We start from the raw sequence: 26,466 nt of genomic DNA, 5'->3' as shown, positions 1-26,466 counted from the left end.
CCAACCCCACAGCCGTCACTCTGCTCATACATAATGCATCAGTCGGCGTTTGTCTTTTTAAAGGAATGACAGTAAGTAAACAGTGCTCTGGTTCTGAGCACGACCCACGCCTCTTCAATAACGCCTTTTGCAAAAGTTACCTTGCGTCAGCATTAATAGTGACAATGTTATATGAATGGTGAAGACAAGTGTTTCCCCCCTAATCTTTCCTACTAAAACTAATCGCTAAACTAATCAGGGTTTTCCAAATTTGGTTTCCTGGCCAGAGTAAAGCTTGATGATATGAGTAGCAACAGTTCATTTTAAATTCATTGTAATATTTCATACTTAAGGTTATACACAATTTGACTGATGCTGAATGACAGGAATGCAGGAATATTGTTCATATGCCATTAGATTCAGTCTCACGTTAAATACATTTGTTTGCTTTTTTGCATTGTAAATTCTGTCACTAGACTATTTTAAACTATTTCAGAATTACATTCTAAAATACGACATGCAACTTATCTTTTTTTCATCGATGCATTTTTGACAAATTGCAACTAATTAAAACAAGAAACTTGGAAATTCTTCACACATTTTGGAACCTAATTTTACTTGATTGGTACTAGCAAGTCTTGTCTTGTCACCCACATGGAACAGGTTGATTTACAAAAACGGTGTCTATATAGAACCACATGCCTGTACACACATAAGGAAAACTCAAAACTTCATAAAATCAGGTAAGCACTTCTGAGATGTTATTGTAAACAAGCATGCAATTTTGTAGAGATAGGACAATAGGGGCGCTATAACTGTGAAACAAGTCTAAAAAAACTGATTTTCATTGGCAAATGACCAAAAATTGCATATTATAAGCATAATTTACACCACTTTTATACACTTAATCAACACATCATAATTATATTATAAAATATAACAAGCAACTAATCTTTCTGTATCACTTTTTACAAAATGAGAATCTTTTTTAACAAGACAAGACTTTCTAGATAAGTTGCATGTCATATTTTTTAATCAGTTTTGAAAAATAGCGACTTAGGCTGTTTCTCACACCTATAGATCGATTGTTTTCTTCTGAAACAGTGATTAAAATTGTTAAAATGTTGCTTTTTGTTCTTGGTATGGTTCAATTTGAAATGAAAAGTTTTAATGGTTTATTTTCTGGGATTCCGCTCAGCTGTCATACGCCGCTATTTTTATTTATGAAGATGAGAAATTAGACATTATAAGCGAAAAAGATGCACTTTAATTTCAAATGGTGACAATCACAGACATAGTCATCACCAAATTTAAATCAGAGATAAGAATTACACATACATAGCCTCATTTAAATTGTCAAGGGTTGTAAAATAAATATCGATTCCATATCAAAAGTCGAGTTAACCAAAAAGATAATGTGCAAATTATACATTGACGATCTGGGTGGTCAAGTTTTTCTGTTATGTTCGGTAATATGCCTCAGCGAATCAAATTTATATGTTTAATTCAATTACATCTAATTTAGTGATGAAATATGCTATCATGTTTTCAGTGTTTTGAGTGGTTCTCAATGACATTTGTGATTTAAATAAACAGTGACAGGTTTGCTTTTCTGCACATATTAATGGATAAGTTAAAAGACTGCACTTATTTTTTACTGTTAACTTCCATGTGCAAGCCAGTGTATGATAAATACAAACTATTTATGTAGTTTTTACAAACACCTACAAACACCTTTTTTAAAGAAACATGTTTTGTGAATACTTAAGCTGTCTGTTGGTGCTTTAGATTTGCCGGTTTCAAACCAATTAATTAATATTTTTTTTTATGCAAACATGCATTCACAATGCTATGAACCATTATATTAGGGGTGTTAAAATGTATATTGAAGTTATCTATTATTTTAATTATTAATATTATTTAAGATACAGATCAGAGCAAACTATCTTGACAAATCTTGACAAACTATGCATCAGTCTAAAGCTACAACCCATAAGCAGCCAATGCAGCTATTTGTTTTGCAATGGGAAGCTTATAAAGAATGTGTTTGCTCAATAAGTGTAAGTTAAACAAAAAAACGCTTATTAAATACGCAGTGAAAATCATCGTAATAACAAGACACATACGCATTCATTTAACCCAGGCTAATTCTGAAAACGTAGTACCGTGGACGTTTCTGGAGACCGCGAAATACATCCCGGGAGGTATGTTTTTTGCAATTTTTGTTTTCGCCAATCCACGAGAGGCCGCTGTGTGTGCAGTGGGTGCCGCTGTTCCCACGTAAACCCACCAGAGGCTGCTGTCGACCGAACGGCTGTCTGACTGACTGAATGACTGACTGGCCGGCCGACCAATCGACTGACCCACCCTTACAGATTTAACTACATTCTCACCCTGTTATTCACTTTTTTAATTCACAATTCTGTTTTTGTATTACCTGACTTCTGGACTCGCTCTTCCCCGGACTTGAAATCCATTGTCATCATTGTGGTCATCTCCTCTCTGCGTCTCAAGTCCGCTGACGTTCATGACAAGCCAACGGGACAACTGGATGCAGCTGGCATGCCCTTCACACGGGGTAAGCGGTCAGCCAGTAAGCGCGAAAAAAAAAAAAAGTGTCACACCGCTCCGTAGCGTTCGTTTAAAAAAATTAAAAGCAGCCATACGAACCCTGGCTACATAATTCGCAGTCTCCAGAAACGTCCGCGGGACTACATTTTCAGAATGAGCCTGGGTTGCATTCATGACTGTACAACACGGTTTATTTCGAAAGGTAAGAGTCCATAGAACAACATTCCACCAAACACATTTCGTCCACCAACATTCGTTTGTTTATGTCACCCTTTCTGCCGCAGACCAATTGTTTACATTATTTACCATATTACTTACACACAAAAATGGCGTCTTTGTGGTAAAAAGCAAGCCGATGTCATAGCTTACAGTGTTCCAAATAAAATGAGACCACAAACTGTATAAAAAGTCAAAGTCTAAAATCTAAACAAAGCAGTCGAGTGTTTTAACGTTCTGAATATTCATATCTGTGCCACTTTTAGCCAGTAGTTTGTTCATCCTAGTTTGACTCATGAAGAAGTTAGCCAATGGCTGCAATATTCTTTCGACATATGGTGACGTTTATTCATCTATTGGACACATTGTTGTTTTATTGCAACTAAATTAAAGATAAAGAAAAAAGGGGTATCTCAAGTACTATTTCCTACCTGCCAATTTACCCGCAACTTCATGTAAGCAACAGTCAGTGATGCAGCTGCTAATTCCCAGCTTATTTTGCTAACAAGCGAACTGTCGCTGAAAAATAAACAGAAAAAAGCAGCCACAATCTGACGGGTGGTTGAGCAAAGGGCCTGAAAAGCACCGTAGAATATGGACGTGTCAATCAAACTCTTTCCACAACAGTCCAGGATATGCTAAGGTTTTTCCCCCCCAACAAGTGTGAAATTCATATGAAATACAATCACATCCTGAGAGAGCAATACCTCGTCCTGGGGCTAAACAAGTGTGTGTGTGTGTGTATGTGTGTGTGTGTGTGTGAGAGAGAGAAAGAAAGAGAGAGAGAGAATATACTAGCGGAGGTGTCTTGGTGTCTCTCGCTACCTCAGGCAGAGAAATAGAAATCACACACTCCAAGATAACTGTGAATTACATTCTGGAGGATGACATCATTACCGGGGCACACACGCACACACATATGCGCACACACAAAAGACAGGTAATGACCAGCAGAGAGTCGCTTCCTGGTCTGTGTGTGATAAGACTGTGTGGAGGCTCACAGACGGAGCTCTAAAAGCTGGTGTTACTGCATCATATGATACGAGGATGTGCCCATCAGCACTCATGATGGAGGGTGAGGGTCCATCTGATTCCCCGCAAATACACTGGGAGAGGAAAAATGGAAGGAGACACTCTAGATGGGTCTTTAGATAAGCCCACTTCTAAAACACACTCACAGGGAGAATAGCAAATTCAATGTAATCGAATCATCCCTTCTGAAAGCTAATGTACTTTGTAATGTAATGTTGACACCTGATTTTTCTAATTACTAGCCCGACATGTGATTGACATGATGTTTCAGAATGCAGCGTTGATGCTGTTAAGTAAAACAAAAACTATAAAACAAAGATAAAAAATAGATTAAAATGTAAATATTGCATATTGGAACAGCTTAAAAAATAAAAATGGAAATGATGGTTTGCCAATTATCTGTAAAATACAAGTTAAACTCAAGTAGTAATATTTCTATATCTTCAATATATAAAACACTGTTTGTTATTTACATATTTTCATGTATTCATATATATATTAAAATGTGTCCTGTTTAATTCTATTTCTTCACTGTAAAACCCAAAAAGTTAAGGTAACTCAAACCGTTTATGGAAACCGATTGCAACAAATTGTTTACAAAAATTAAGTTTAAAAACTAATGCTAGTGAGTACTGTGAACTTAATCAATTTAAGTAAATGAAGCAATTTGAGCACAGTAAAACCCAATAAATGAAGAGAACTCAAACCAACTGAGCACGGTAAAACCAAATAAGTTAAGGCAACTCCATTTGAGGAAACCGTTTGCTACAAACCATTTGAGTTCAAAAAACTAATCTATATGAGTACTGTGAACTTACTCCATTTAAGTTGAAGTAATGAGGTATTTATTAACTCATTACCTTCAATGCTGAGTTCAAACCTCTTTTTAAATGAGTAGAATTAACCTTCAGTAAATTTTGAGTTAACTACACTCATTTCATTTGATAAAGTTGACTGTTGGGTTTCACAGTGTTGTTCTGAACAATATTATTTATATTAGAGCATAAAATTGTTTAAGAAATCGATTCTGCGTCAATTCTGACATTTAAAAAAATGCATTGCTATGAATCATTTCTGAGCTTAGTTTTTAACAGCAGATACATTTTTAAAATTAATTTCCTTGAACAATTTTTCACCACAGACCTAATTTATATACAAAAAGCCGGGCATACTCAGAAGAAGAATCATTCGATGACATTATTAATTCACTTTCATTTTAAATCAGTTTTTATGATTTAAAATTATGACATTATATTATAATGAGTGCATGTCTGAAGAATATGTATGTTGTTACAATTTTACCTTATTACATCTGTTATGTGCTGAAAAATGATGGAAGGGTTTTAACATATATTTTGAAATTCGACCAGAGTTGACAAAACCTGAAATTTGACAAGTTGCATTCATTGGTTTCTATTTAAAATTACTTTTTAGTTTGACAATTTAATTTAGGACATGCCAAAATTTAACACATTTTGTTTCTGGGAGCTGGTATATATACAGGTGAAGTCAAAATTTAAGCCCTCCTATGATTTTTATTACATTTTATATATATATATTTCCCAAATGATGTTTAACAGAGCAAGGAATTTATCACAGTATATCCTATAATGTTTTTTCTTCTGGAGAAAGTCTTATTTGTTTTTTTGTTTTGTTTTTTGGCTAGAATAAAAGCATTTTCTTTTCTTTTTTTCTTTTTTTTTTTAAATCAATTTTAAGGTCAATATTATTAGCCCCCTTAAATTGTTTTTTTTCTGATTGTCTACAGAACAAACCACTGTTTTACAGTGACTTGCCCATCTAAATTGCCTAATCAACATAATTATTCTAGTTAAGCCTTTAAATGTCACTTTAAGTTGAATACTAGTATCCTGAAAAATATCTAGTAAATAATCAGGTAATATTCGTTAAACAGAAATTGTAGGAAAATATATACAGGGGGCTAACAACTCAGGAGTAATATAGCTGTATGTTACATGTCAGTTACAAATATTTAGAATAAGATTTTCTTTATTTATTTTCATTTGCCACATAATTGTACTGTATGTATTATAAAACACAGCCTAATAATGCTAAATTAAAGGTTACTTTAGTTTAAAAGTATGCTTGGAAGGAAAAAAAGAGCATACCGCACAACGCACAGAATAAATTGTAAGCTGTTTATTTGAGTTGCATACTGTATGCAATGCTTTTCAAACACCATCTGCCACATCACCACATGACTTCACAAAAAAAAAACTAAGAATTTCCATAAGCTATACACTTAGGCTAGAATTAGACATCCCAGGTCTTTGAAATCACAATTGTGAAACATCTACCAACAATAATCCAGCTCTTGCAAAACCGTGAACCCTGAAATGTAATCTTTCAAGTGGCGTTCGATTAATTAAATCAAACGCAATTCCAATTATCTGCTATAATTAGCTATTGGCAGTCCAATCAAACATATTCAAAAGTATTAAATATTAAAATCACTTTATTATTGAGCATTGCATTGTGGCATACACCATCTTCAATGTTGTTTATTTTGTTGCTTTATATTGCACCCATTGTAGGTCATCCATCCATTATACGTGCATTTTTATAATGCACATGCCATGCACACTGCATACTAATATATGTATTTAAAAAAGCTAGCATACTACTGTAAACATCTCCCCGTAGCCCAAAGACCGTATCGTGATTGGCCCCTGTGGTTGACAGGGCAATGTCATTTTAAGATAACTCTCTCATTTAATAATCCCCTCCCCGAAGCAGAATGTTTCTATGGGATTACGCACGGCCTCTCTATTGAACTTCAATGCGGAAAGCATCAATAGACACAGGGTGGAAGATAATAGGATTTGACTTGTCTTAAAGCCTGCGGGAGCCACCACAGGGGTCGAGGACATCCAGCGCGTAAACACGAGCACGACTTCATCCACATTCTGCTATATCCTATGCAAACAGGTCATGCCATTACAGCTATCTGATCACGATGCCAAACGCACTTGAGAACGTCACCTCTGAGCTCTGATGAAATGACAGCTGATATCTTTCCGAAAAGGCACGGGTGCTAATGTTATTTAAGAGGAAACAACTGGACTGTATCAGCCAGGCACACTCGGCACAGATCGCATTAGAATCTCAGGATATGAAAAACACGGCGGACGATTGTTCCTGCCTTTAATAAACGCCGGCGAGATAAAGGGATTCAATTTTAATGCCTCGCGTCGGATTTCCAGGAACTCTTTTTGTCATTCGCTGGCAGTTTTCTTCACTGCCGGGCTTGTACCTGTATCTCCATTTACTGTTTATGATTTCATAAAAGCCTTCCCCCGAATGTATTAGGGTTGGACATTGACATAAGGAGCTGTTCCTGAAGGGCTCTAAACAATGACAGGCCTCATTTGTCATGAGAGAGTAGAGTGTATCTGGCAGACAAAGGAGCAGACGGGTATCTCTGCAGGAATGAGGGTGGCGGACGAGAGTGAGATGTAAAACCAAAGCTCTTTGTTTTGCTCTCGGCTTTGAGTGAATATGACAGATGCGCCGCCAATGTTTCTGAACAACACAGCGCATGTGGTTGACCAATGTACTGGTGACAAATCTTTGTGTAGGAACATGGAATCTAATAAACTAGAACAAACATGATTAGCATGTCACACGTTTTATATTTGTAACTGCTGCTTAACTGCAAACAACATAGTTTGGTTAAAGGGGGGAAATTATAATTCTATAACTCATTTACACTGTGGGACTGAAGCATCTCAAGTGACACAGAAAGGCAATGTGATAATGGCAAACAGCGAATGTAGTAAATCCATTCATATTACTAACATTGATACGATATTGAACGTTTATTAATCAGGGGTCGCCACAGCGGAATGAACCGCCAACTTATCCTTCATATGTTTTATCCTTCATATGCCAGCTGACCCAGCCGAGGCTCGAACCAGCGACCTTCTTGCTGTGAGACTATCCACTGTGCGAGTGAGCTAAATTGTCCATAGTGTATGTGTGTGAATGAGTGTGTATAGATGTTTCCCAGTGATGGGTTGCAGCTGGAAGGGCATCCGCTGTGTAAAACATATGCTGGATAAGTTGGCGGTTCTTTCGGCTGTGGCGACCCCAGATTAATAAATGAACTAAGCCAAAAATAAAATAAAATAAAATACACAAATCACTCATTTCATGTATAGATGAATTGACTCCTGTGATTAACTGAACTCTTCCTCCTTCATTTACCAGCCTGTATCCCCAGCCATTCTCTTCAATTAATTTCTAAAATCGCTCTGGCTCTCAGCAGCTCTTATTCTGGCTTCTGGAAACTCTGTGCTGTATATTGTCTACAGCTGTTACCTCTGCAGGGTTATAAGCTCTCCTCAGGGGTTACATAAAAGAAAACTGTGACCTGAAATGTTTTGCCCAGTTAGCAAGCGCTGAGCTAATGCTCTGGGGGCCAAATGGAGACATTCACAGCTTGGCTAAATGCAACCTGAGTGCCTTCTTTTCCCCCGTAAGAGCCCAAATCAGGGCTAAATCCTAATAAGCAGTGAAGCAAACCAAATCCCCACACCGCTCCTGCCCTCGGAGAGAGGGGGAGAGAGAGAGAGAAAGAGAGAGAAAGAAAGAGAGAGAGAGAGAGAGAGAGAGAGAGAGAGAGAGAGGAGAGAGAGAGAGAGAGAGAGAGAGAGAGAGAGAGAGAGAGAGAGAGAGAGCATCTCAATCAGCTGTGAAGGGGACAGACAGACATTATGACTCATTCAAATTCAGGTGAGGGTTGACACATCCACACACACACAAACACACGCACATGGACATACACACACACACAGACATGCACAAACACACATTTACTAAAAAAACATTTTGCCGCTTGTTCAAACTACCTATTTAAAACACAATTGTAGAGATTTTTTGGGGACAACTTAATTGTTTTATGTTCAATCCACTTAATTTTGTGAAGTTAACTTAATCTATTTGTGTTGGGACAACAGGAAAGAACTGTTTGGAACAGCATTTTTTACAGTGTTGGTTTGGTGGTTTTTGAAGTCATTCATTTATTCATTTTTTCTTCGGCTTAGTCTCTATTTCAGAGATCGCCACAGCGGAATGACTCACCAACTATTCCAGCATACTGTATGTTTTACACAGCGGATGCCCTTCCAGCTGCAACCCAGTATTGAGAAACATCCCATACACATTAATTCACACACACACAAACTCATACACTACGGCTAATTTAGTTTATTCAGTTCACCTATACCACATGTCTTTACAGCACGTCTGTGGGTGAAACCGGAGAACCAGGGAGAACATGCAAACTCCACACAGAAATGCCAACTGGCCCAGCTGGGACTCGAACCAGCAATCTTCTAGCTGTGAGGCGACAGTGCTAACCACTGAGCCACCGTTTTTGAAGTCTCTTCATATTATCTTTTTTTTTTTTTTAAAACACACAGTGGTCCCTCGTTATTCACAGGAGTTACGTTCTACTTCCGCGAAGTAGTCAGCTTTATTTTTTACAATTATTATAGATGTGTTAAGGCTGTAAAACCCCTCACTACACACTTTTTTCTCAGACATGCATTAACATTTTCATAGAAAAATAAGTCCAGTAGAATGAAACCAAAGATCAAAACATGTTGTCAGGTGCAAACATTCATCGCTTTCAGGAAAAGGTTCATAAAGCTTTTCAGCTATTGTGCGAATAATGTTGGCATCCAGCGTAATGTTCTTTTTACTGTATGTAGTCACTGATCCACAAAACTAAAGCGCTGCGCACATGACAGTTGGAAGTAACACACACCGGATGAGCACACACATGTTATTTAAAATGAAATTATACAGATGGCGCGCTGTGGTGTGGCAGAAATATGATCAGTGTTCTAAATCGTAGCTTGTCACCACAGACAGCCACTGACTTAAGGCACCGGTTTGCATACCCTGATATAAACCTGTTTACAATTCTAAAATGCATGGTGCTGCGTGGCGCTGCACATATGGACCACTTTACAGTGGTCTTGCTGCGGACAGTTACAACCCTTTTTGAATTTGTTGTTGGATCTCACACTGCTATCAATAAAATATTTATGCTAATATGGCAAGCTGAACGCATTCTGTACTGTACAGGAGACATGGAGAAGGTTGATTGACAATGGTCTACAGCCAATCAGGATGCAGAACTCAATGCGCTGTAAAAAAAAAATAGCATGTCAAATCGCACGCAAAAAAAATGCGAAACTGCGAGGCTGCGAATGGTAAACCGCGTTATAGCGAGGGACTACAGTATATATAATTTCGAAACATAAACTACAATAAAAAACATACATGAAATAACACCACCAATTACAAGTTATTATAAGCTCAAAATAAGTTGACAAATTACTGAAAAGGAAGTAATACCAGTTTATCTAAACTCTCCATTTAAACTACAATTTCTAATATTTCAGCCCTATTTTTTTCTTTTTTTTTTTAAATCTGCTTTATATGACTTTGTATATGACATATGTTTCTGGACATGTTATATTCCTTAATAAGAGACATGTTTGTTAAAAAAAAATATGTATATGTAATTTACAGAGACTTTCCATAAACAATGAATTACTGCAACTATATATTCTGTCATCCAAACACAATCCTGAGAGAAAATTTTTGTCTGTTTTTTTATTTATTTATTTTTTATTTAATACTGCCCCCCCCCCCCCCCCCCCCCAAATAAAATGCAATCATTTAGCGACATTATGTGGACATTTGTTGAAAGGGTCCTGCTCAAAATAAAATAAAAATAAAATAAATAAAAAATAAAATAATAATAATTCATTCATTTTCCTTCGGTTTAGTCCTTTACTTATCAGGGGTCGCAACAGCGGAATGAACCGCCAACTTATCCAGCATATGTTTTTTTTATGTGAACATTTGTTGAAAGGGTCTAAAGTCCTGCTCAAAACAAACAAAAATAAAATAAGAATTAAATTAAATTTATTTTAATTAAAACAATTCATTAATTTCATAATTAAAAGTAACCAAAAGTATTAATTTCAGCAAATAAATAAAAAATAACCATGATAAAAATACAGCTTAGTATGTTTTAAGCCATTTTTTGTGTCCTCATACACCATGTATTCAAACACATGCTAGTGAGTACTGTGAACTTAATCAATTTAAGTAAATGAAGCAATTTGAGCACAGTAAAACCCAATAAATGAAGAGAACTCAAACCAACTGAGCACGGTAAAACCAAATAAGTTAAGGCAACTCCATTTGAGGAAACCGTTTGCTACAAACCATTTGAGTTCAAAAAACTAATCTATATGAGTACTGTGAACTTACTCCATTTAAGTTGAAGTAATGAGGTATTTATTAACTCATTACCTTCAATGCTGAGTTCAAACCTCTTTTTAAATGAGTAGAATTAACCTTCAGTAAATTTTGAGTTAACTACACTCATTTCATTTGATAAAGTTGACTGTTGGGTTTCACAGTGTTGTTCTGAACAATATTATTTATATTAGAGCATAAAATTGTTTAAGAAATCGATTCTGCGTCAATTCTGACATTTAAAAAAATGCATTGCTATGAATCATTTCTGAGCTTAGTTTTTAACAGCAGATACATTTTTAAAATTAATTTCCTTGAACAATTTTTCACCACAGACCTAATTTATATACAAAAAGCCGGGCATACTCAGAAGAAGAATCATTCGATGACATTATTAATTCACTTTCATTTTAAATCAGTTTTTATGATTTAAAATTATGACATTATATTATAATGAGTGCATGTCTGAAGAATATGTATGTTGTTACAATTTTACCTTATTACATCTGTTATGTGCTGAAAAATGATGGAAGGGTTTTAACATATATTTTGAAATTCGACCAGAGTTGACAAAACCTGAAATTTGACAAGTTGCATTCATTGGTTTCTATTTAAAATTACTTTTTAGTTTGACAATTTAATTTAGGACATGCCAAAATTTAACACATTTTGTTTCTGGGAGCTGGTATATATACAGGTGAAGTCAAAATTTAAGCCCTCCTATGATTTTTATTACATTTTATATATATATATTTCCCAAATGATGTTTAACAGAGCAAGGAATTTATCACAGTATATCCTATAATGTTTTTTCTTCTGGAGAAAGTCTTATTTGTTTTTTTGTTTTGTTTTTTGGCTAGAATAAAAGCATTTTCTTTTCTTTTTTTCTTTTTTTTTTTAAATCAATTTTAAGGTCAATATTATTAGCCCCCTTAAATTGTTTTTTTTCTGATTGTCTACAGAACAAACCACTGTTTTACAGTGACTTGCCCATCTAAATTGCCTAATCAACATAATTATTCTAGTTAAGCCTTTAAATGTCACTTTAAGTTGAATACTAGTATCCTGAAAAATATCTAGTAAATAATCAGGTAATATTCGTTAAACAGAAATTGTAGGAAAATATATACAGGGGGCTAACAACTCAGGAGTAATATAGCTGTATGTTACATGTCAGTTACAAATATTTAGAATAAGATTTTCTTTATTTATTTTCATTTGCCACATAATTGTACTGTATGTATTATAAAACACAGCCTAATAATGCTAAATTAAAGGTTACTTTAGTTTAAAAGTATGCTTGGAAGGAAAAAAAGAGCATACCGCACAACGCACAGACAACACATTTGTCATGAGAGAGTAGAGTGTATCTGGCAGACAAAGGAGCAGACGGGTATCTCTGCAGGAATGAGGGTGGCGGACGAGAGTGAGATGTAAAACCAAAGCTCTTTGTTTTGCTCTCGGCTTTGAGTGAATATGACAGATGCGCCGCCAATGTTTCTGAACAACACAGCGCATGTGGTTGACCAATGTACTGGTGACAAATCTTTGTGTAGGAACATGGAATCTAATAAACTAGAACAAACATGATTAGCATGTCACACGTTTTATATTTGTAACTGCTGCTTAACTGCAAACAACATAGTTTGGTTAAAGGGGGGAAATTATAATTCTATAACTCATTTACACTGTGGGACTGAAGCATCTCAAGTGACACAGAAAGGCAATGTGATAATGGCAAACAGCGAATGTAGTAAATCCATTCATATTACTAACATTGATACGATATTGAACGTTTATTAATCAGGGGTCGCCACAGCGGAATGAACCGCCAACTTATCCTTCATATGTTTTATCCTTCATATGCCAGCTGACCCAGCCGAGGCTCGAACCAGCGACCTTCTTGCTGTGAGACTATCCACTGTGCGAGTGAGCTAAATTGTCCATAGTGTATGTGTGTGAATGAGTGTGTATAGATGTTTCCCAGTGATGGGTTGCAGCTGGAAGGGCATCCGCTGTGTAAAACATATGCTGGATAAGTTGGCGGTTCTTTCGGCTGTGGCGACCCCAGATTAATAAATGAACTAAGCCAAAAATAAAATAAAATAAAATACACAAATCACTCATTTCATGTATAGATGAATTGACTCCTGTGATTAACTGAACTCTTCCTCCTTCATTTACCAGCCTGTATCCCCAGCCATTCTCTTCAATTAATTTCTAAAATCGCTCTGGCTCTCAGCAGCTCTTATTCTGGCTTCTGGAAACTCTGTGCTGTATATTGTCTACAGCTGTTACCTCTGCAGGGTTATAAGCTCTCCTCAGGGGTTACATAAAAGAAAACTGTGACCTGAAATGTTTTGCCCAGTTAGCAAGCGCTGAGCTAATGCTCTGGGGGCCAAATGGAGACATTCACAGCTTGGCTAAATGCAACCTGAGTGCCTTCTTTTCCCCGTAAGAGCCCAAATCAGGGCTAAATCCTAATAAGCAGTGAAGCAAACCAAATCCCCACACCGCTCCTGCCCTCGGAGAGAGGGGGAGAGAGAGAGAGAAAGAGAGAGAAAGAAAGAGAGAGAGAGAGAGAGAGAGAGAGAGAGAGAGAGAGAGAGAGAGAGAGAGAGAGAGAGAGAGAGAGAGAGAGAGAGAGAGAGAGAGAGAGCATCTCAATCAGCTGTGAAGGGGACAGACAGACATTATGACTCATTCAAATTCAGGTGAGGGTTGACACATCCACACACACACAAACACACGCACATGGACATACACACACACACAGACATGCACAAACACACATTTACTAAAAAAAACATTTTGCCGCTTGTTCAAACTACCTATTTAAAACACAATTGTAGAGATTTTTTGGGGACAACTTAATTGTTTTATGTTCAATCCACTTAATTTTGTGAAGTTAACTTAATCTATTTGTGTTGGGACAACAGGAAAGAACTGTTTGGAACAGCATTTTTTACAGTGTTGGTTTGGTGGTTTTTGAAGTCATTCATTTATTCATTTTTTCTTCGGCTTAGTCTCTATTTCAGAGATCGCCACAGCGGAATGACTCACCAACTATTCCAGCATACTGTATGTTTTACACAGCGGATGCCCTTCCAGCTGCAACCCAGTATTGAGAAACATCCCATACACATTAATTCACACACACACAAACTCATACACTACGGCTAATTTAGTTTATTCAGTTCACCTATACCACATGTCTTTACAGCACGTCTGTGGGTGAAACCGGAGAACCAGGGAGAACATGCAAACTCCACACAGAAATGCCAACTGGCCCAGCTGGGACTCGAACCAGCAATCTTCTAGCTGTGAGGCGACAGTGCTAACCACTGAGCCACCGTTTTTGAAGTCTCTTCATATTATCTTTTTTTTTTTTTTTAAAACACACAGTGGTCCCTCGTTATTCACAGGAGTTACGTTCTACTTCCGCGAAGTAGTCAGCTTTATTTTTTACAATTATTATAGATGTGTTAAGGCTGTAAAACCCCTCACTACACACTTTTTTCTCAGACATGCATTAACATTTTCATAGAAAAATAAGTCCAGTAGAATGAAACCAAAGATCAAAACATGTTGTCAGGTGCAAACATTCATCGCTTTCAGGAAAAGGTTCATAAAGCTTTTCAGCTATTGTGCGAATAATGTTGGCATCCAGCGTAATGTTCTTTTTACTGTATGTAGTCACTGATCCACAAAACTAAAGCGCTGCGCACATGACAGTTGGAAGTAACACACACCGGATGAGCACACACATGTTATTTAAAATGAAATTATACAGATGGCGCGCTGTGGTGTGGCAGAAATATGATCAGTGTTCTAAATCGTAGCTTGTCACCACAGACAGCCACTGACTTAAGGCACCGGTTTGCATACCCTGATATAAACCTGTTTACAATTCTAAAATGCATGGTGCTGCGTGGCGCTGCACATATGGACCACTTTACAGTGGTCTTGCTGCGGACAGTTACAACCCTTTTTGAATTTGTTGTTGGATCTCACACTGCTATCAATAAAATATTTATGCTAATATGGCAAGCTGAACGCATTCTGTACTGTACAGGAGACATGGAGAAGGTTGATTGACAATGGTCTACAGCCAATCAGGATGCAGAACTCAATGCGCTGTAAAAAAAAAAATAGCATGTCAAATCGCACGCAAAAAAAATGCGAAACTGCGAGGCTGCGAATGGTAAACCGCGTTATAGCGAGGGACTACAGTATATATAATTTCGAAACATAAACTACAATAAAAAACATACATGAAATAACACCACCAATTACAAGTTATTATAAGCTCAAAATAAGTTGACAAATTACTGAAAAGGAAGTAATACCAGTTTATCTAAACTCTCCATTTAAACTACAATTTCTAATATTTCAGCCCTATTTTTTTCTTTTTTTTTTTAAATCTGCTTTATATGACTTTGTATATGACATATGTTTCTGGACATGTTATATTCCTTAATAAGAGACATGTTTGTTAAAAAAAAATATGTATATGTAATTTACAGAGACTTTCCATAAACAATGAATTACTGCAACTATATATTCTGTCATCCAAACACAATCCTGAGAGAAAATTTTTGTCTGTTTTTTTATTTATTTATTTTTTATTTAATACTGCCCCCCCCCCCCCCCCCCCCCCCCCCCCCCCCAAATAAAATGCAATCATTTAGCGACATTATGTGGACATTTGTTGAAAGGGTCCTGCTCAAAATAAAATAAAAATAAAATAAATAAAAAATAAAATAATAATAATTCATTCATTTTCCTTCGGTTTAGTCCTTTACTTATCAGGGGTCGCAACAGCGGAATGAACCGCCAACTTATCCAGCATATGTTTTTTTTATGTGAACATTTGTTGAAAGGGTCTAAAGTCCTGCTCAAAACAAACAAAAATAAAATAAGAATTAAATTAAATTTATTTTAATTAAAACAATTCATTAATTTCATAATTAAAAGTAACCAAAAGTATTAATTTCAGCAAATAAATAAAAAATAACCATGATAAAAATACAGCTTAGTATGTTTTAAGCCATTTTTTGTGTCCTCATACACCATGTATTCAAACACACACACACGCACCCACACACACATATATACACACACGCACACATCAATAAAACACTCAGATACTGCCAACAGTAAAATAGCCCTAAAATACACTAAACAGGATACTTTAATAGAGAGCAACATAATTCAACATAAAACTCTGCTGACGGCTTCACAAAAAATGGCTCTTCCTCTCCGGCCGTTTTCATTCACCTGATGGGCAGAGGGCCGGGCACACTATTGATTTTGTGTCATCCAGAGGAGGACAGACTCTCTGAAAATCATCTTTAAACTCTTCTCTCTTCATGCTGAGGCCGAGCGCTGCAGTGCATCAATAGAAAATCAACATGTCGCTCCTGCAGGCCGAGCGAAGCTGCAGATGAGCTGAACTAAGGGCTTTTCTCTCTAATAGCTGTAGTCGCCCCACAATCAGGCACGGGCCACTTATTCACCCGGGACTCGCCGCTACAAAATGCGTTTATCTCGTCCACTGCTGTTTTCAAAGCTAAAACAGGCCACTGAATAATTATCGCTGTCAATGGAAAGATTGCTGGTAAAGGAGAAGTAAAGGCGGGAAAATAACAGCTATTGCTGGGGGTGGGAAAAACAAAATGATGGCCTACAACAATCAGATCTAGAATAAGAGGAAAACCAACGTTTACTACACACTTTTACAGTCATTTATGCTATTCAACTGACAAATGAACTAACTTTGTGTATAGTAGTTATTAGTATTTTACTATTACAAATATATTAAAATACAGTTTTCTAAAATGGCTTTGGGTTGCTCATGACTCTTACTACTTTGGGGCATAGGAGTGCTTCCTCTCAACACAAATAGTACTTCCACAAATAAATTAAAATTCCACAATAACAGTTATTATAATTATAGCAGTGATCCGTAAATAAATCTTTGACAAGAATCAGTCATTTTATTGTTTGATTGAACATTTAAAATGAAACAATTACAATTCTTCTTCTTCTTCTTCTTCTTCTTCTTCTTCTTATTATTATTATTATTATTATTATTATTATTATTATAGGCTTCAAGACAAAATAGCTATTAAAAAAATTAAATGAACCATTAACTAAAAAGAAGAAGAAGAAGAAGAAGAAGAAGAAGAAGAAGAAGAAGAAGAAGAATTCATTTGCAGAAAAGCTAGTCCATGCTTTTATGACCTCTATGCTGGACTACTGTAATGTACTGTTTGCTGGCTGCCCAGCATCCTCTATTAAAAAACTTCAGCTAGTACAAAATACAGCTGCCAGAGTTCTTACCAGGTCTAGAAAATATGATCACATCACCCCAATTTTATCCTCCTTACACTGGCTGCCTGTTAAGTTTCGTATTGAATTTAAAATATTGCTTCTTACCTATAAAGCTTTAAATAATCTAGCTCCTGTTTATCTAACCAATCTTCTGTCTCACTACAATCCAACTCGATCTTTGAGATCACAAAACTCAGGGCTTCTGGTAGTACCTAGAGTAGCAAAGTCGAGTAAAGGAGGTCGAGCCTTCTCATTTACGGCTCCTATACTCTGGGGCACTAGACCTGGTGACTGATTTTGGTCCTTCTTGTTCGTTTCATTTAGGCTAATTATTCACTTATTTATCATTACTTTGACAGTAATATAGCTTTTTATAGTAATAATAATAATATGCACAGTTTCACTATTATTAATTCTATCAATGAAGATTGCGTAAAGATACCGTTTACATAAACACAGTCAGATCATGGCTTCAGCTTCAAATGAGTGGTTAAAACTATATTTTATTCTCCTTATTTATTTATGTTTATATTTCAATAATATAATAGTTTAAAGGTAAAGGTAAAAATAAAGATTTATAGGCTATCATAAGTGTTTTTTTATTAATTAATTGTACAGTTGGCATATATAAAACTCAACCATAAACCTAATTAGGCTATTAGGCCTACCCGTCATTTCATTTATTTATTTAGCCTATCTTCATAACTTGTTTGTTGTTACATTTTCATTTTTAGGGCCATGAGCTACAAGTCAAAATAAAATCAATATGCTAACTGTATTTTAGCCGATAAAATGTCTACAATATATTTTCTGCTGTTTAATTTTGCATGAAAAAAGAGCTTTATAGCCTATATTACATATTTTTAAAAGATTATCATTCAGCCTACCTGCAGCGCATGTGAGAGGTTGATCCGCAGCAATTCCACTTACTCAAGCACTATATAGGCCGACCTATTTCATTTATAACACTGTAAACTTGACTTCACAGCCCGATCATCTTTAAACTTAAAAGGCATTTATTAAGAGTCCTAACTTGAGACTGCTGCTGCATAATGGGATGTTTCTTTTCACAACTGTAAAAGTGCGCTTTAGCGATGTCAAAATGAAAGCAAACATTCAAAAGGGTTGTTTAGTCAGTTTTCTAGTTTATTTTTAATAATATTAATAATATTGATGTGATAAATTCTCATATTAATTATAGTGTAGACTTCTGTGGGACTGTGCAGTGTCCAACTGCACATTTTTTTACACATTATATTAACCCCTAACTGAAAAACTAATGGGAAAATGACTGCCAGTTGCGTCTCTGCTAAAATTAATTTAATGGCAAATTTCTTGTGCAGTTTTTCCCTTTAGAGCTCAAGAGAGTTGTATTTAAAGAATTAGTTAACAAAAACATGAACTGAATTAGGCTGCTCGCCTTCAAGTCATCCACTAGTCCAGTTTTCTCCCATGTGAGTTTAGAGTGCAAGTTTAGACTGCGCCTTCACTTGCATGTTTATACGGGCACACCCTGACCTGACTCGTGGACTCTGTACTATTGCTTTAATTTCACAATTTTCATGATTTAATTGCTTTTTCATAACATAAAATATCTAAATTTGTGTTCTGAAGGTTGGAATGACTGGAGTGTTACTAATTAATGACAGAATTTTCAGTTTTAAGTAAACTAATCCTTATGAAAAAAACTGAGGGGGCACACATTCTATCTGAGGGGGCAATGCCCCCTTTTGAACACCCCATAGTGCCGAGCCTGAATGGCTATGAAGTATCGTAATTAAAGACACTGTTTGTCTGGGCCTTCTCATTGTCTTGTTTAAAAAAAATCATAATGTTTAGTTGCAAGGCAGCCACTGTTTTTAACCCACAGATCTCACACAGCAGTTCTCTATGACCTTCTGCCCTCTCAGCCTAATTCAGTCAGATGAGTTAATCTGCTGATTATCCTCAAAATGTCCAAACTCTTCAACTGGGCATCAGAGAGCCAGAGGGTTAAATATCCCAGACTGACCGGGTCAAGCTTTGAGTGACATTCATAATGGATAAAACATGCACAAGAATTCACATTCTCAAACATGAACACACACACAAATTTGTAGAAAAAAAAAAAAAGAGTGAGCCTGCAATGACCCATGTGAGCCTGTTGAATTATTTAGATCAACGAATGCCTTTCTGATTTAGACCAATCTACAACAAAACCCATCAATCATTGGGACGGTGATAAATGTGGCTTTGACATGTTGCACAAATGTAAAATCTGTTCTTGAGCATGTATATTTAGAAAATAATAATAATAATTTGGTTTATTTTCATCTATTATTATATTAATATTAATATATATTAATACCAGCTTTGCAAAAATATATAAAAATTATTGGATCAAGGCAAAATTTAATTGTGATTCAACCCGTCCAAAATAAATGTTTATATACACCAATATATTACGCAATTCTGGATGAGATTGATCTTTACCCAGCACTAATTATTATAGATATTTAAAATATCTATAATAATTATAATATATATTATAATAATATATTAATTATAATTGAAATGTATTATTATGTTTCATTGATATGGTAACAAAATGTCACATTCATCCTGAAATAAAAGAATCTTAGCTTAGCTTAGAACTGATTGTTATGACCAAACAGCGGTTTATTAAATTAATTTATTAATAGCTACTGTATGTTTCCAGACGTGAATTAAATTTATGCGCAAAACAGGAATATCACATAAAAGATATGCGAATAAAGCAGTGTTTCCATCCAACGAGTCACAGAGAATAAAATCACTTCCTATAAATAACTGGCGCCAAATATCAACAGTAAAAATGAAATCAGCTGTGGTAGGAGAAGCTTCGTGAATCTTTTTTTAATTTAATAAATTACTTGCATCTAGGAAGACAATGCTGACACACAATGAACATGATCTCTTATAACAAATCACATGACTTAATGCACATTCTGGCATTTGTTCTGTAAAAGTGTTTCCATCGTAGTTTATGTGCATCTTTTCTTATCGAATAAAATATTTATCCTACTCAGTTATGCACATACGTTTTTTAATGCGCATTTTTAAAACGTTTGCGCATCATGGCATTTCCATCAACCGTTTTTTATGCGCATATCCAAAATGTGCATAAAAATAGGGGGATGGAAACATAGCCACTGAGAATGTATTTAATTAATTTCATATGTAGATGTTATGTAATGTAAAAAGTGATTAGTTACTTAAAAATTGAGTAAACCTGTTGTAACTTGGAACTGTTAAGTTAATTCAACTCAATTTTTATTACATTTTTATAGGTAAAGCATTGGGTTTACTTTCTTTTTAAGTTAAGTCAACAAATCGCTTTTACAGTGGATGTTGTGAGCAAAAAAAAAAAGTATCTACCAAATGCAGTCCATCTGATTTTCATGTTCAATAAAACATTTTTGCCTTGAAGAGAATAACACAAGCACATGCATGTATGAGAGTACGTGTGTGTGTTATTAAATTCGGAAATTCTACAAACATGACTTGCTGCTCAGTCTTCAATCAATCAAAAAGATAAGGAAAACGTCTAGAAACACAGACACCTTGAGAGACGGTCGGAGTCAGAGCTCAAGCTTTGGTCTCCGTCTGCCAGTTTGCGATTGTTTTTCCTCTCTGACCTCTCGGCATTGTGCTGGCCATTGAAAATTAAATAAATATTAGCGCAGACGCTACAGAGGGCTGAGGGTCACCGTCTGACAGACAGACACAGCAGGACACACACACACACACACACACACACACACGCACGCACGCACGCACACACACACACGCACACACTCCAAATCTGGCCATAAATGATGTGAATGCTAAATGGGTTGAGAGGAAAAAATAAGTTTCTACAAAGTACTCTGAAAAAGGGAACTATCATCCTACTGTTTGGATAATAGGAAACTGTTTGGATAATAGGGCTGTCAAATAAATATTAACATTGAAATGATTCATTGAATTAAAAAAGCACTGAATTTAACCCTATTTTTGGGTTAATGCATATTTTACTTAATTTGGGTTGAAATAACAGAGCATTTTTTAGAATGTGATGCTACCCATTGACTTCCATTGTAATTGTTAAGAATTAATTGCTCTATATGGAAGTCAATGGGTATTTTCAACCAACTGTTTGGATAATAGGGCTGCCAAATAAATATTAACATTTAAATTATTAATTGAATTAAAAAAGGACCAAATTTTACCCAATGTTTAGGTTAATCAATATTTAACTTAATTTGCGTTGAAATAACCCAACATTTCTTAGAGTGTAATGATACCCATTGACTTCCATTGTAATTGTTAAGAATTAGTGGCTCTATATGGAAGTCAATGGGTATTTTCCACTAACTGTTTGCATGATATAGCTGTCAAATAAATATTAACATTTAAATTATTCATTGAATTAAAAAAGAAGGATGAAATTTAACACAATGTTTGGGTTAGTCCATATTTTACCTAATTTGGGTTGAAATAACCCACCATTTTTAGAGTGTAATGATACCCAAAGACTTCCATTGTAATTGTTAAGAATTAGTGGCTCTATATGGAAGTAAATTGGTATTTTCAACCAACTGTTTCCATAATAGGGCTGTCAAATAAATATTAACATTTAAATTACTCATTGGATTAAAAAAGAATGTATTTCTGTTCAGCAACATTTAAAACACGTCTAATAGACATCCACACATACTTCTTAGCTATAACAAGGCTAAACTTAAAATCATCTAGATGTCTAACAATAATCCAACTACTATTGTTAGACATCTATTAGATTTTCACTGAGAGATGGTACTTAGTCTTGTTTTTGCAAAGACGTCTGTGTTTGGATGTCTATTAGACATCGTTTAATCACACAAATACACACAAAAATGCTAGCTGGAGTTCGAGATGTGTTGACAATTTAACAGAAGTGGTTTGCTGTTGTCAGCTTGTCCAGTACATCCTCATGTGGGTGTTTGTCATAAAAATAAAACAAAATAGCAGAAGAAATCGTGAGATTAATATGAATAAAAAGTTAGACTGCACGATGACGCTGCTTTGTATCAAAAATATTGTATGTTTCAACATTAAATATTTCCCAGCTTACAAAAGTATTCTTGACCAAATAGTACCTGGTATATTATGAGTTTGAGCGCATGCTTTCTTCTGCTGGAAACAATGTCAACAAAAGAGTGCTCAACATTTGCTGACGAACAATTTGACCCTCTGTTTATTTTTGACAAAAAATTTGTAGATATAAAAGCGGTGGATTGTCTAAAAACAACCGTTTGTAAAGTTACTCACTTTAAAAAGTGAATGTTATCCGCTTGTTAAGTTTGACGTCACGCAAAGCGGCTTCAGGGTCCAAGCGATATATCAAACTGTATGGGGAGACTCGTCAAATGGTAATAACAAACATTTACAAAGCGCTGTAACACTTTCGAAAATCACGATCGCAATATATATGTCCATGCCTAATATTCGATGACCAGAAAGAGATTGATTTTTTTATAAATTGTTAAAATTTTAGTATTTGTGATGCAGCAAGTCCAGAGACAGTTGTGTACACCATGATTTTATTTAAAATTCACTTTATTGTGTGATATGACTAAAAAGGGGTCATAAACAAATATTTTCTCAATTCAAATGAGCAACGGCTTGGACCCGGAAACAGTATTCCATACGTCACCAATAAGTCACGACTTAACAAGTGGATAACACAATAACTGATTTGGTTTACATTTCATTATTGTGCTAACCTGCTCCCTCTTGTGGACATGCCAGAAAAACGCAGTAATTTTATCCTACAACATTAAAGGGATTGTTCACCCCAAAAATAAAAATCTGTCATCATTTACTCACTCTTCACTTGTTCAAATCATATTTGAGTTCCTTTCCTCTACTGAATACAATAGAAGTTATTTCGAAAAACGCTAAAAATTATTGTCTATTTCAACCTAATTATGGGTGTATTGGGGACTAGCCCAACTGCTGGGTTAATTTTTTTATTATTTTAATAAGTCCAAATATAAGCCGATGTTTATTTTAGTCCATATTTTAACTAATTTAGGTTGAAATAAACTAGCATTTTTAGGGTGCTTTCACACCTCTGAATCGATTCATTTGTTCTGAAACAGGGATTTAAATTGTTACAGTGTTGCTCTTTGTTCTTGATGTGGTTCGCTTTCACACGGCAAAGTCTAAACGGACCAAAATATCTAAAACAAGTCACGTGCGAGTAAACACTCCTTACATTGGTCAGAGATTCACGATTTATTCTGCAGAGTCCTGCTCAGCTGTTATGCGTTCTTATTTTAATTTATGGCAATGAGCAACAAGACATTATAAGCGGAAAGCTGCACTTTAATTTTGAATGGTGACACCCACAAACATTGACACCAGATATAAATCAGAGGTAAGACTTTCTCATACAGACCCCTTGGCTAGACTGCAGTTCGGTAAATTTTCCTAACCGATAAACAGCTCTTGTTAATAGTTAGCATGCTTTCACTTTGTTATTTGACATGAAACGCATGAATCGGTGGGAATGACATCCCGCCCTACTCATAATTCTTTCTTCTAATAGCCGTTTATTGGCCTATTACATATCCATAATATACTGTCATATAGTCGGGCTTGGATCGCTTTGGTTTCTCACTACAATCGATCCGCTTCAGAGTTCGTTTCAATCGAGCCGAGACCACCCTTTTCAGGCGATGTGGGGTCGATAGACTTGGCGCGGATCCGAGCGTGATTGCTGGTTTCGCATATGCCAAATGAACCGCGCTAACTGGGCAAACAAGACAGGTTCTGAAACAAAAGTCTAGGTGTGAAAGCACCCTTAGAGTGTGATGGTACCCATTGACTTACATTGAAAAAGTTGATAGTTATTTTATATGGAAGTCAAGTGGTATTTTCAACCAGCCTTTTTTAGAATATCATTTTTTGTGTTCAACAGAAGAAAGAAACTCATAAAGGTTTAAAACCACATGAGGGAGTAAATGCTGAGGCAATTTTCATTTTTGGGTGAACTAACTCTCTAAACCTAAATTGAATTGTGCTAATATTTAAGAAATAAAGTTGATCATTTTCATCCATTTTGACAGGCCTGTGAGATCGAAGACATAATGGAATGATTATAAATTGACTAAATTGGGAGATGAGAGAAGAAAAGCTCCTTCTCCGGAGCTTTTCTTCCCTCATCTTCCATTTTTTCCTGTCTGAGAGTCGTCTCACAGTGAAAGCAGTGAGCGAGGTGAATCACAGCTGGATGTCTGAGTCGCCATGATCCAGAATTAAAGCTGGAGTCCAGATAGTCAGCAGTGAGCCACCCTAATCACTCACTAATTTCATGCATGCCTACAGACACTATAATCACCCAAACACACTACAAAACCCAAATCGATCCCAGCTGCCTTTCTGCTTATGTGTGTATAGCTGGACGCAGCGTGTGTTCAGGAACTGAGCCTAAAGAAATGAGAGAGAGCAGGAGCAGGAAGAAAAAGAGTTTGTGTGCTGGACAGCAGTGTGTGTCGATTCTGCTAAATCATTTCTGAGTGCATTAAAAGGCATATACTAGAATCTCAGTGTTCATGCAGAACAAGAGCCTATATTTTGCAACATCAGTTAATTACATATTTTTTTTCAAACTCTATGAATACCTTGAAAAAAGGTAGCTTCTTGGAATGTAATGTAAAGCAATTCGAACACGTGATTAAGAAATCTCAATGATGCAACAATACTACCAATAATTTTGAAAATATTTACACACTCACAGGCCATTTTATAAGGTACAGCTTACTAGTACCGAGTTGGACCGCCTTTTGACTTCAGAACTACCTTAATCCTTAAGGTAGGCAATAGATTCAGCAAGGTACTGAAAATATTCCTCAGTGATTTTGGTCCATATTGACAAGATGGCATCATGCAGTTGCTGCAGATTTGTCGGCTGCACATCCATGATGTGAGTCTCCCATTCATCCTCATCCCAAAAGTGCTCTATTAGATTGAGTTCTGGTGACTGTGGAGGCCATTTGAATCATGGTCAGCAACAATACTCAGGTAGGCTGTGGCGTTATCACGATGCTCAATTGGTACTAATAGACCAAGAAAATATCTCCCACACCATTACACCAACACCACCACCAGCCTGAATCGTTGATACAAGGCAGGATGGATCCATGCTTTTATGTTGTTAATGCCAAATTCTAAGCCTACCATCCAAATGTCACAGCAGAAATTGAAACTCATCAGACCAGGCAACATTTTTCCAATCTTCTATTGTACAATTTTGGTGAGCCTGAGCAAATTGTTGCCTCAGTTTCCTGTTCTTAGCAGACAGGAGTGGCACCCAGTGTGGTCTTCTGCTGCTGTAGCTCATCCGCCTCAAGGTTCAATGTGTTGTGTGTTCAGCGAGGCTCTCCTGCATACCTTGGTTGTAGCGAGTGGTTATTTGAGTTACTGTTGCCTTTCTGTCAGCTCGAACCAGTCTGGTCATTCTCCTCTGACCTCTGGCATGACCCTAGAGATGGTTGTGCATAAAAATCCCAGCAGATCAGCAGTTTCTTAAACACTGAGACCAGCCCGTCTGGCACCCACAACCATGCGAAATTTTAAGTCACTTAAATTACCTTTCTTCCCCATTCTGATGCTCGGTTTGAACTGCAGCTGATTGTCTTGACCATATCTACATGCCTAAATGCATTGAGTTGCTGCCATGTGATTGGCTGATTTGAAATGTGCATTAAGTCGGCGCCAATAGCCTAGTGGTTAGTGCGTCGACATATAGCACCCAGGTGCTCGCGGTGACCTGAGTTCGATTCCCTGCTTGAGGTCCTTTGCCGATCCTTCCCCTCTCTCTGCTCCCCATACTTTCCTGTCTGTAAAGATCCACTGTCCTGTCATTAAAGGTGAAAACCCCTAAAAAATTATTCTAAAAAAAAAAAAGAAAAAAAAAAAAGAAATGTGCGTTAACGAGCAGTTGGACAGGTGTACCTAATAAAGTGGCCAGTGAGTGTACACACA

General features: G+C 36.2%; 1 protein-coding gene across 1 annotated transcript in view; it reads right to left on the bottom strand.

Moving 5' to 3' along the window:
• epha4b (eph receptor A4b) overlaps positions 1 to 26,466 on the bottom strand; it is a 236,552-nt gene that overhangs the window by 123,370 nt on the left and 86,716 nt on the right. The window lies entirely within an intron of this gene.

Source organism: Danio aesculapii, chromosome 2, assembly GCF_903798145.1.
Source record: "Danio aesculapii chromosome 2, fDanAes4.1, whole genome shotgun sequence".
Lineage (NCBI taxonomy): Eukaryota > Metazoa > Chordata > Actinopteri > Cypriniformes > Danionidae > Danio > Danio aesculapii.
This window is presented reverse-complemented; position numbering and strand designations above follow the sequence as displayed.